We start from the raw sequence: 11,811 nt of genomic DNA on the forward strand, positions 1-11,811 counted from the left end.
GGAAATATAGATATTTAGTGGGAGGCTAAGATTTACACACACACAGTGACAGAGAGACAGAGAGACAGAGAGAGAGAGTAGTGAGATGGAGGTTGTGCAGAGCGGGCCAGGCGTGGCGTGCTTGTACTCACCCGGGCTCTAACCCGCCACAGATGAACACAATCAGGCCGCCTCGTCCAACGGCGGGTAGTCATGGCAACCTGGCGGCACAGCCTGCGTGGGACAAAGGGCTGGCGGGTCCTGTGTGTGTGAGCGTGTTTGTGCGTGTGTGTGTGTGGCAGAGAGGGCTGAGCCCTCCTGGGGCCTCCATTCGCCTGTCTGTGAGAGAGTCCACAGGGGCCCTGCAACAGGAGGAGAGAAGAGAAAGAGGGGAAGAGAGATGGAGAGATGGGGATGAGAGGGAGGAGGGAGGGAGGGAGAGCTAGAGAGACAGATGGAGAAAGTGTAGCTAGAGTCCTCAGGGGCTCAGCCACAGGAGGAGAGAGGGAGGGGAGATGGAGGGAGGAGGAAAAGAGGGAGAAATGGGGTGAGAGAGCAGAAAAAGGACCTAGTAGAGAGCCTGTTCCACATGAGAAAGAAAAGGGGAGAGAGAGGGGGGCAGGAGGAGAGAGAGAGAGAGAGAGAGAGAGAGAGAGAGAGAGAGAGAGAGAGAGAGAGAGAGAGGCTAGGAGAGAGAGAGAGAGAGAGAGAGAGAGAGAGAGACACAGACACAGACACAGAGACACAGAGAGAGAGAGAGAGAGAGAGAGAGAGGCTAGGAGAGAACCCATATTTGTATTTCCCTAGGAGCTGGATCAGAGCTAGTTGAAAGAGAGAATAGGGTGGAAGGAGGGATGCAGGTAGAAGGGATCAAATGAGAGTGAGATACAGAGGGCAAGGTGTTATCCATCTTCTCTGTCCTCTTCTTGTCTTTTCTTCTCTCTCCCAGCCCAACCGCTTACATTTTTTTCCATTACACAATTAATGAGTTCAACATGTACTGTATATACAGTAGATAATGCTGTACAGTAGATAGATAAACACCCATGTCAAATCGATGAAGCTATAGTGAAGCGAATGCTAACTGCTTCAGGTGAAGTTTCAACCTAGACACAGATCTAGGATCAGCTTCCCCTCCTCGAATCCCAACCTTAACCAATGGCAACTTCACCCTAAACCAACTCACCAAGAGTAGAGCACTGTGGTGGACTGAGTGACAATTGACTGGCTACTACTGCTTTCTATCATTTAGAATCCAAGAGCCACAGTTCAGATCAAAGCCAACAGGCCAACATGTAGTTTGGCACTCAGGTACAGCCTGAGAGAGAGATTGAAGCAGGGCTACATGGGATTGTACTCTGACTCCTGTCTCCTCGAGTGCACCCCCTTGATCATATTTGACTCGATAGACACACATCACTCTTCTGCGGTGTAGCCTGTCATCTCCTCCCCTCACAGTGAACAGCTTGTCCTCGTACAGAAGGAGAGAGCAGGACAATACATAGAGGATTATCATGACACATCAATATGCTTCCAGAAATGCCATTTTATTATTTCCTGTGTCATTTCCACGTCCTCCCTATTCTGATGTCAGATCTGTTTTGAGCTGTATAGCCAACTCCTAACAACCATAAGAGTTGGCTATACAGCAAAAACAGATCTGGGATCAGGCTCCATGTTCTCCATGTTGTTCCCTGACATTACACTATGGTGTGTCTCTCAGGAGGCCTTGGCCAGTTTTGACCTGCGTGGCTCACACGGCCTTTCCCGTGACCCCATGCCACTCAGAGACGAGGAGAACGGGTAACGCACTTCTTAATCTCTACATTCGTCTCACTCTTTTCACCCCCCTCTCTCGTTCTACCTGTACCTCTGTCATCTCTCACTATTTGCAGTCGTCTTTCCTTTTTAGTTTTAGTTTTCCTCATTTTTGGAACAGGTTATTTGTCTACATTTGTGTAGAAATGCAGTCGTTTTTGTTGTGCGCGAGAGAGCGCGTGCGCGTTTCTGTGTGTACGTGTGTGTGTATGTGCATGACATAATGTTCTCATCCGTCACCAGTCATGGCACCAGGTGTGGAGGGGAAGTGGCCATGGAGGCCAACAGCTCTTACTGTGGCGTGGGCATGGCTTTCAACGCCAGGATCGGTGGGGAGTACAACACAGCCCATGTCCAATGCCAATGTGATCTATCAAAATAAAATACCGGCAGAAGTGATTGTACGATTCAAATAATGCGTCTATTATAATATGTACGTGTAATATGATTGCGCGGTACTGTGACAAATGTCCATTGTCTGTGAGACGTGATATCGTCGCCTTACAGTATGCCATTCGGAAATCGAAAATAATATTACAGCAAATGAAATATATCATTTAAGCCGTGCCTTAATGACAACATAAAGAATAGGGTTCAATCAGACTGTATAGGAGACGCTAGGCGAGGTGACAATGAACAACACAGCCACAGTGTGTTTGTGAAGAAGAGAAGAGCCGCGTTTATATTACCAGACAAATTACATGATATGTAGCAGGGCAGTGATAACATACTATGAGGACAATCACACATCAAATGTAATGGAAATGGCTCAATAAAAGGCAATAACAACAGGGTAATGCAATGCCAGTGATTGGTTGTGACATCAGCTGGAGAGATAATGTATGAGTCCTAAATTGCTCCCCATTTCCTATATAGCGTACTACTTTTGATGGGCTGTGGTCAAAAGCAGTGGGAATATGGTGGTTTTTGGGAGGCAGACCTAGTTAAAGTGAATCACAGTGCTGAGGCTTGATAATGATGACAAAGGGACCACGGGCGTATCCACAACAGAACAATGAATTTGCAGTGCATTTCTTCCATAAAGCCCAGTAATCAATATGTCTATTGCAGCCAGTTTAGGTGTTGATGTTCAGCTGTATTTGTGAATTAGAGTTTACACAAGTGGTGATGAGAGAAATCAATCTAATTAGTGTGTGTGTTATTGAGCCATACAGACCTAATTTTACATCTCATTTTCGGTTTGATGTGCTGTAATTCGTTTTTTAGTGAGGATGACTAATATAATACAGCCGTACAGTCCAGAGAGTAAGTATGCGTCAACAAGAAAATGTATTGGGACATTTGAATAAGAATATCCTCTGAAAATCATTGTTTTGATTCTAGTGTCACTCTATAACGCTAAAAGCCAACAGCTGTTCAAACCAATTCACAGAGCTGGATCGGCATCATAATTAATGAGCAGTAATAAATAATCCTTGGAATGAACTGTTACCCCTGACCTCTTCCCTCTGCAACATGACCTCTGACCTTTGACCCGGCCAGGTATCGATCTTCTGGACGGCACGGTGACGGATTCCGTGGAGGCCACATCTCTGACCTTCAACAATGACTTCATTGATGTGTACGTGTGCTGCTGAGGCACGCGGGACGACGGACAGGAAATGGCCGGGGACACTCACACAGAAAGCACTGAGGCTGGGCAAGGTAAGGTTAACACACACACACACACACACAGGCAAAGTACATGCAGGCACGCAAGTATACACACACCCATTCTGTACATGCACATGCACGTCCACACACACAAACTCATGCACACATGCATACTCACTTTTCTCTATTCAATGTAATTCTATTCTATTCCATTCTATTATATTTGATCCTTCCACCAACTCCCCTCTCCTCTCTCTTTCACCTTAATACAGGGGCAAGGTAGGCAGCATCTTTGTGTGGGCGTCTGGTAATGGTGGGTTGGTGAACGATCACTGTGGAGCAGACGGCTATATCAATAGTGTCTGCAGCATTGCCGTTGGGGCTGTCACTCACACGGGCAAGCCTGCCTTTTTAGGTGAGCCCTGCCCTGCCGTTATGGCTGTCACTCTAACTGGAGCCAGTTTGGGAAACACACTTCCCCTAGTAAGTCTCTCTGTGTGTGGGTGTGTGTGTGCGTGCTTGCATTCGTGTATATCAATTTGATGCTGTGTTTATATGTGTGTGTGTGTGCGTGTGCGTGTGTATCTATTCGACACTGTGTGAGAGTGAGTGCAGCCCTGCTCTTTAGCTCCTGTTAGCAGCCTGTTAACTGCTGTGATATTTGTAGCGGCCTCACGGTTGACCTGGGCTGGCAGATATGTGTGGATGCACACACACACACACACACACACAATCGTAAGTGTTAATTGGAGGTGAGGCGTAGCACCGCGGCTGAAGCGGCAGAGAAAAAGAGTGAACGAGAGAAGGAAGAGAGGTGTTGATGCGCACTCAGTTCAGGAGTGTGACAAAGTCGAAGGCCAGGAATGAAACATGTCTGTATGCCCTGCTCAGCTCCATGGATATAGACTAACAGTCTAATATTAACCAGTAACACCTACCACTGACTGTGACTGTGACTATTGCTACTTCCAGTCTACTCCCCTGAGGCATTCAGTCAGTCACCACATTGATGGTCAGAGGTGTTTCCGGCGAAGCAAGCTAGATTTACTCAGGGTTTTCTAAAGCTAACCGGCTTCAATTAGTGTCACATTTCAGCTCAGGCTTCATCCGTACAACGACGGTGGATATTGCTTGTCCGCCTGCCACTAACTGTAGCAGGCTTGTAACTGCGTGTGCATGTTGCACATGGCTAGTGGAATACTCAACTCTTCATTGAGACAATGCTGAAACATCAGTCCATGTGTGAGTCAGTGCCACACTTACCTTTGTGCCAAAATCTAAATGAAAGGAAAGTTATCGTGCAAATTCAGCAGGCAATGTTGTGAAAATAGTCTTTAATCTTTATTTGATTATTTATCGTTAATGCCTATTTTGGTGTGATTATCAATGCACAACCACAAGCACCATTTTTCTCACTGCTATCGATAGCATCATTTTATTAAGCCGTACAAAAGTTTTACTGTGTGTGAAGTTTAAAATGCATTCTGTCATTGCTAAATGTGTAAGGCGATATATTTTAACACACACAAAAAAAAAAAGTTTAAATAATCAAATATTTATTCGGTCGTCTTCCTCAAGTGAATGGGATGATGACATAGTCTTTGCAAGAGGGAGGGACTATGGTTTCATTGGTCCTCAACTTGTGGCTCAGCCATTCAATTCAGGGTAAGTGGAGTAGCCATGAGTTAGCCTGCCCCGGAGCAGGTTAGTTCTGAAGGCTTCGTCGCCATAGAAATGTACCGAGCTCAAAGGTGAGCCACTTTCGTATGGCTCGTTATCCCGAGTTGAACTCCGAGTTACCTCGCTAACTCCTCAAAACTGCTTTTGTAGGATACCCCTCAGGTTTGGAGGAGCGTTGGGTGTGTATATGTGTGAGAGTGAGTGAATGAGAGAGAGAGAGAAATAGTCCCTGGTCACTGTTACAAGATCAGTACCCCTCACGTGTGACTTCACTGAATTCTTCACCCGAGAGCAAAATAGCTAACTACAGAGTGTTTGTGTGAATTGTGAAATTGTCCCCAAAAAATATATACTGAACAAAAATATAAACGCTACATGCAACAATTTCTAAGATTTTACTGAGTTACAGTTCGTGTGAGGAAATCAGTCATTTGAAATGAAGTCATTAAGCCCTAATCTATGGATTTCACGTGTGGGAATACAGATATGGATCTGTATTAGATCTGTTAGTCACAGATACCTTAAAAGAAATGGGCCTCACTATCTCATCACGGTATTTCTGTGCATTCAAATTGCCATCGATAAAATGCTATTGTGTTCGTTGTCCGTAGCTTATGCCTGCCCATACCATAACCCCACCATGGGGCAGTCTGTTCACAACGTTGAAATCAGCAAACCGCTCGCCCACACGACGCTATACACGTGTTCTACGGTTGTCAGGCCAGTTCGACGTACAGACATTCTCTAAAACGATGTTGGAAGTGACTTAAGGTAGAGAAATTAATATTACATTCTCTGGCACCAGCTCTTGTAGACATTCCTGCAGTCAGCATGCCAATTGCAGGCTCCCTCAAAACTTGAGACGGCATATTTTAGAGTGGCCTTTTATTGTCCCCAGCACAAGGGGCACCTGCGTAATGATCATGCTGTTTAATCAGCTTCCCGATATGACACAACTGTCAGGTGGATGGATTATCTTGGCAAAGGAGAAATGCTCACTAACAGGGATGTAAACACATTTGTGGGGTTTTTACATGGAACCCAAAGGGGTTCTACCTAGAACCGAACGGGTTCTCCACATGGTTCTCCTAACCCTTTTAGGTTTTTGACAGCACCTTTTTTTTCTAAGAGTATACCCTGCACATGGAACATTATTGTTGTTGTGTGTGTACACCACTATAGTTGTTAAGTTGCAACTGAAATGTACAGTATTCTGTTGTGTGCTCTGCAGGTGACAGTGTCCAATCTAGGGGACGGTTGTGTCACCGACTTTGCGGGGACATCCAGTGCTGCACCCATCCCGGCTGGGATTCTGGCCCTTGTCTTGGAGAACAAGTAAGCCAAGGTCATCCTCTCCCCTCCTGAACCTTACTCAACTGTTGCGTCATTTTCTCTACTATCGTTTTTTCATCTGCATTCCATGCGGTTTAGGTAGTTCGCTTTGTATTTATTAGCGGCCTTAGTTTCCCATCTTTATGTCTAAGTTCAAGTAGCTCCCTTTCTCTCTGTGTCTATTTGTGCAAGTGTTTTTTCTCTCTCTCTTCTCTCTCTCTCTCTCTCTCTCTCTCTCTCTCTCTCTCTCTCTCTCTCTCAAATATAGATGGCTTTATTGGCACGAAGTACAATTTGGAGATATTGCCAAAGCAACATTGTAGTACAGTGTTTCAGTAAATAATGAATAAAGGATAATGAAATACAGTTTATTTCAGTAGTGGGGCGGCAGGTAGCCTAGCAGTTAAGAGCGCTGGACCAGTAACCCAAAGATCGTTGGTTCGAATCCTCGAGATGACTAGGTGAAGTCTGTCCATGTGCCCTTCAGCAAGGCACTTAACCCTAATTGCTCCAGTAAGTCGCTCTGGGTAAGAGTGTTTACTAAAATGTAATAATTATAGTTCATTGTAGTAGTAGTAATAATAATACTACATACTGTATAATCACTACTGTTGTTGTATTGTGTCGTTTTTGGTTGATACATTTCATTTAATAAGATTAACAATGGCTAATAAATGAATAACAAAATGTACATGTAATGATGGTTACACTATGTATTGCTTGTACGTTATATACAATGTAAAAACTTCAGGGAATTCATATTCGTGGGGTGTCCCTCAGGCTATGGCAATCATATATATAACTGGCAGTAATAAGTCGGAAAAAAAGAAACCTCCCTTTATCAGGACCCTGTCTTTCAAAGATCATTTGTAAAAATCCAAATAACTTCACAGATCTTCATTGTAAAGGGTTTCAACACTGTTCCCCATGCTTGTTCAATGAACCGTAAACAATTAATGAACATGCACCTGCGGAACGGTGCATGTTCCAGCTTACAGACGGTAGGTAATTGAGGTCACAGTTATGAAAACGTAGGACACTATAGAGGCCGTTCTACTGACTCTGAAAAACACCAAAAGAAAGATGCCCAGGGTCCCTGCTCATCTGCGTGAACATGCCTTAGGCATGCTGCAAGGAGGCATGAGGACTGCAGATGTGGCCAGGGCAATAAATTGCAATGTCCGTACTGTGAGAGGCCTAAGACAGCACTACAGGGAGACAGGACGGACAGCTAATAGTCATCGCAGTGGCAGACCACGTGTAACAACATCTGCAGAGGATCGGTACACCCGAACATCACACCCGCCGGACAGGTACAGGATGGTAACAACAACTGCCCGAGTTACACCAGGAACGCACAATCCCTCCATCAGTGCTCAGACTGTCCACAATAGGTTGAGAGAGGCTGGACTGAGGGCTTGTTGACCTGTTGTAAGGCAGGTCCTCACCAGACATCACCGGCAACAACGTCGCCTATGTGCACAAACCCACAGTTGCTGGACGAAACAGGACTGGCGAAAAGTGCTCTTCACTGTTCACTGACGAGTCGCGGTTTTGACTCACCTGGGGTGATGGTCGGATTTGCGTTTATCGTCAAAGGAATGAACGTTACACCGAGGCCTGTACTCTGGAGGGTTAGGCCTGGCTCACAGTTCATCCCAAAAGTGTTTGGTGGGGTTGCGTCAGGGATCTGTGCAGGCCAGTCAAATTCTTCCACACCATTTCTGTATGGACCTCACTTTGTGGACGGGGGCATTGTCATGCTGTAACAGGAAAGGGCCTTCCCCAACTATTGCCACAAAGTTGGAAGCACAGGATCGTCTAGAATGTCATTGTATGCTGTAGCTTTAAGATTTCCCTTCACTGACACTAAGGGGGCTAGCCCGAACCATGAAAAACAGCCCCAGACCATTATTCCTCCTCCACCAAACTGTATAGTTAGCACTATGCCTTCGGGCAGGTAGCGTTCTCCTGGCATCCGCCAAACCCAGATTTGTCCGTCGGACTGCCTGGTGGTAAAGCTTGATTCATCATTCTGTGCTTTTCCACTGCTCCAGAGTCCAATGGCGGCAAGCTTTACACCACTCCAGCCGAATCTTGTCATTGCGCATGGTGATCTTAGGCTTGTGTGCAGATGATCGGCCATGGAAACCCATTGTGCTGACGTTGCTTTCAGAGGCAGTTTGAACTCGGTATTGAGTGTTGCAACAGCAGACAGACGATTTGTGTGCGCTAGGCGCTTCAGCACTCAGCTGTCCCATTCTGTGAGCTTGTATGGCCTACCACTTTGCGGCTGAGCCGTTGTTGCTCCTAGATGTTTCCACTTCACAATAACATCACTTACAGTTGACCGGGGCAGCTCTAGCAAGGCAGAAATTTGATGAACTGACTTGTTGGAAAGGTGGCATCCGATGATGGTGCCACATTGAAAGTCACAGAGCTCTTCAGTAACGCCATTCTACTGCCAATGTTTGTCTATGGAGATTGCATGGCTGTGTGCTTGATTTTCTATAGCTGTCAGCAATGGGTGTGGCTGAAATAGCCAAATCCATCAATTTGAGGGGGTGTCCATATACTTTGTGTATTTATATAGTGTATTTCCTAATTTCCTAATCTCTCTCTCTCTCTCTCTCTCACTCTTTCTGCAATGCGTTGGTGTGTGGACTTGGGCCCTAGTCATGATTGTAGCTCTGTAACTTTGTAGCTGTCCGTGGCGTCTGCCTGCTGCCGTTCCTCAGTGTTATTGATGAGCCCGGGGCAGGGCTTTACCGCTCCACCTGTCACGCCACGCCGGCCCAGTCTCGCCCGCTTGGCTATAAAATGGACCGGAGGTCCCCTGGGGGAGTTGCACTCCCAGGACATTACTGGTTAAGGGCTTGTATGACCTGCACCACACAGCCTATTCTATATATCACATCCCAGGGCTGATATTTCCCTCATGTCTTAATGGAGCTGAGCTGAGCAGAACACATGCACTGACACACACACTGACACATACACACACACACACATTAGTACTGTCATAACACTTCACAAACAGAGTACAATTTTTTAATTTTTTTATAATTATCTCTGTCTACTCTCCAACCCTTTTCTCCTGGTTCAATGTGTTGACTCCAAATCTCTTTTCCAGTTTTACTTTAGTCCCTCTATGTAAATATCACATACTTCATTCCATCCTTTCATCAGTTTTACAGCTTTTTAATATTCTGTACGTCTGTACCAATCTTTTACATTCTCAACATTCTCAACCCCATTTTGCCTACTTTGCCTCGTCACTAATTCTCTCAACCTCTGTTCATTCCCTCCATCTTCAGTCCACCTTTTATCATCCCTCTCTTTTACCCGCTCCCAACAATCATCCCTCTCTTTTACCCACTCCCGACAATCATCCCTCTCTTTTACCCACTCCTGACAATCATCCCTCTCTTTTACCCACAATCATCCCTCTCTTTTACCCGACAATCATCCCTCTCTTTTACCCGCTCCCGACAATCATCCCTCTCTTTTACCCACTCCCGACAATCATCCCTCTCTTTTACCCACTCCCGACAATCATCCCTCTCTTTTACCCGCTCCCGACAATCATCCCTCTCTTTTACCCGCTCCCGACAATCATCCCTCTCTTTTACCCGCTCCCGACAATCATCCCTCTCTTTTACCAGCTCCCGACAATCATCCCTCTCTTTTACCGCTCCCGACAATCATCCCTCTCTTTTACCCGCTCCCGACAATCATCCCTCTCTTTTACCCACTCCCGACAATCATCCCTCTCTTTTACCCACTCCCGACAATCATCCCTTTTACCCACTCCCGACAATCATCCCTCTCTTTTACCCACTCCCGACAATCATCCCTCTCTTTTACCCACTCCCGACAATCATCCCTCTCTTTTACCCACTCCCGACAATCATCCCTCTCTTTTACCCACTCCCGACAATCATCCCTCTCTTTTACCCACTCCCGACAATCATCCCTCTCTTTTACCCACTCCCGACAATCATCCCTCTCTTTTACCCGCTCCAATCATCCCTCTCTTTTACCCACTCCCGACAATCATCCCTCTCTTTTACCCACTCCCGACAATCATCCCTCTCTTTTACCCGCTCCCGACACTCTTATAGTCTGTCTGTACCGCTCTAGTCTCCCATCACCAATGACAACCCCACGCTCTACCCTTACATTTACTGTATTCTATTATAACTGTATTTAACCAGACAAGTCAGTTGAGAACCAGTTCCTATTTACAATGATGGCCTGGCCAGTGGCGAGACTAAAGCATCTCCCGTCACTCTGTCTGTGTGTGAGTATGTGGTGTGACTCTGTGGTCAGGTTATTAATGGAAGATGGTGTGTGAGAGATGATTCCTCATTAACCCCGGTGGCCAGTGCTCAGCCAGGGGTCAGCCAGCCCCGCTCTGGGAAAGGTCCCGTATTCAGACACATGAGCGCAAACAAATGATCTTTTAATTTGCTCCAATCACAGACCGGTGTAAGTGAACTGACAGTTCCCTCTCTCTCTACCTCTCTCTCGTTCTCTCTCCACCTCTCCACCTCCACCCCACTTTTTCACCCTCTCTTTCTTTCTCCCCCTTCCTCTGTCTGTTCCAACCCGGTTTCTTTTTTTTCTTTCCCTCTGTTCCCACCTTCTGTCTCCTCTCTTCCTCTCTGCGTTGTCCATCTTCACCTGTCTGTCTATCTGTCTGAGCCACTGAGAGCAGGATAGCAGGGTGCTCAGTAGGGGTTGATGTGGTGTGTAATCAGCTAGGGTTCTCAGTGGGGACAGCACCCTCTAATTGGTCTCAACTCAAACACTCCCTGAGACACAAACTGATGATTGGGGTATTATGTGTGGTTTGCGTATTATCAGGGCCTTACATGCAACGGTCCCTGGACCTCACCCACAACCTCAGAAACACACTAAAAGACAGGATCTTCATCATCTCTGCTCTGCTCTCCCTGCTCTGTCTTCATTTTGCCCCTATTAATCCTCCCAGAAATGGGAGCCAGAGTCATAGGAACTCTCCACGTTTGGCCATAATCTTTTAATGTGGCGTACTTTAAGCCTAAGTGAGCCCATTTGGAGTGACTGTGCGCAGACTAGGATTCTCCCTATCTGTTATCTGCACAAGTGTTACTAATGGTTTTATCAATTAGGCCTCGTCCAATAACTGCATGCCTGTGATCTCCTTTAAATACAACCAGTGCAGTGCTGATTTGTGTAGTTAATGAGTGTGTGGATGTGTGTCGGACTGTGTGTTGATGTGTGTAAGTGACTGCATGTAGTCTCACTCTCTCTCTCTTTCCCCTCTCTTTCCTCTCTTTCCTCTCTCTCTTTCCTCTCTCTCTTTCCTCTCTCTCTCTTTCTTCTCTCCCCCCCCCCTCTCTC

The 11,811-nt window shown here is 46.2% G+C and overlaps 1 long non-coding RNA gene across 1 annotated transcript; it reads left to right on the forward strand.

Annotated features, from left to right (window-relative positions):
* Positions 1-1,702: 1,702 nt before the first annotated feature.
* Positions 1,703-7,051, forward strand: LOC112222644. The gene is made up of 4 exons (XR_006079761.1): positions 1,703-1,782; positions 3,301-3,462; positions 3,684-3,690; positions 6,323-7,051. It is a non-coding gene; the product is annotated as an uncharacterized LOC112222644 (long non-coding RNA).
* The last annotated feature ends 4,760 nt before the right edge of the window (positions 7,052-11,811 follow it).

Source organism: Oncorhynchus tshawytscha, linkage group LG23, assembly GCF_018296145.1.
Source record: "Oncorhynchus tshawytscha isolate Ot180627B linkage group LG23, Otsh_v2.0, whole genome shotgun sequence".
Classification (NCBI taxonomy): domain Eukaryota; kingdom Metazoa; phylum Chordata; class Actinopteri; order Salmoniformes; family Salmonidae; genus Oncorhynchus; species Oncorhynchus tshawytscha.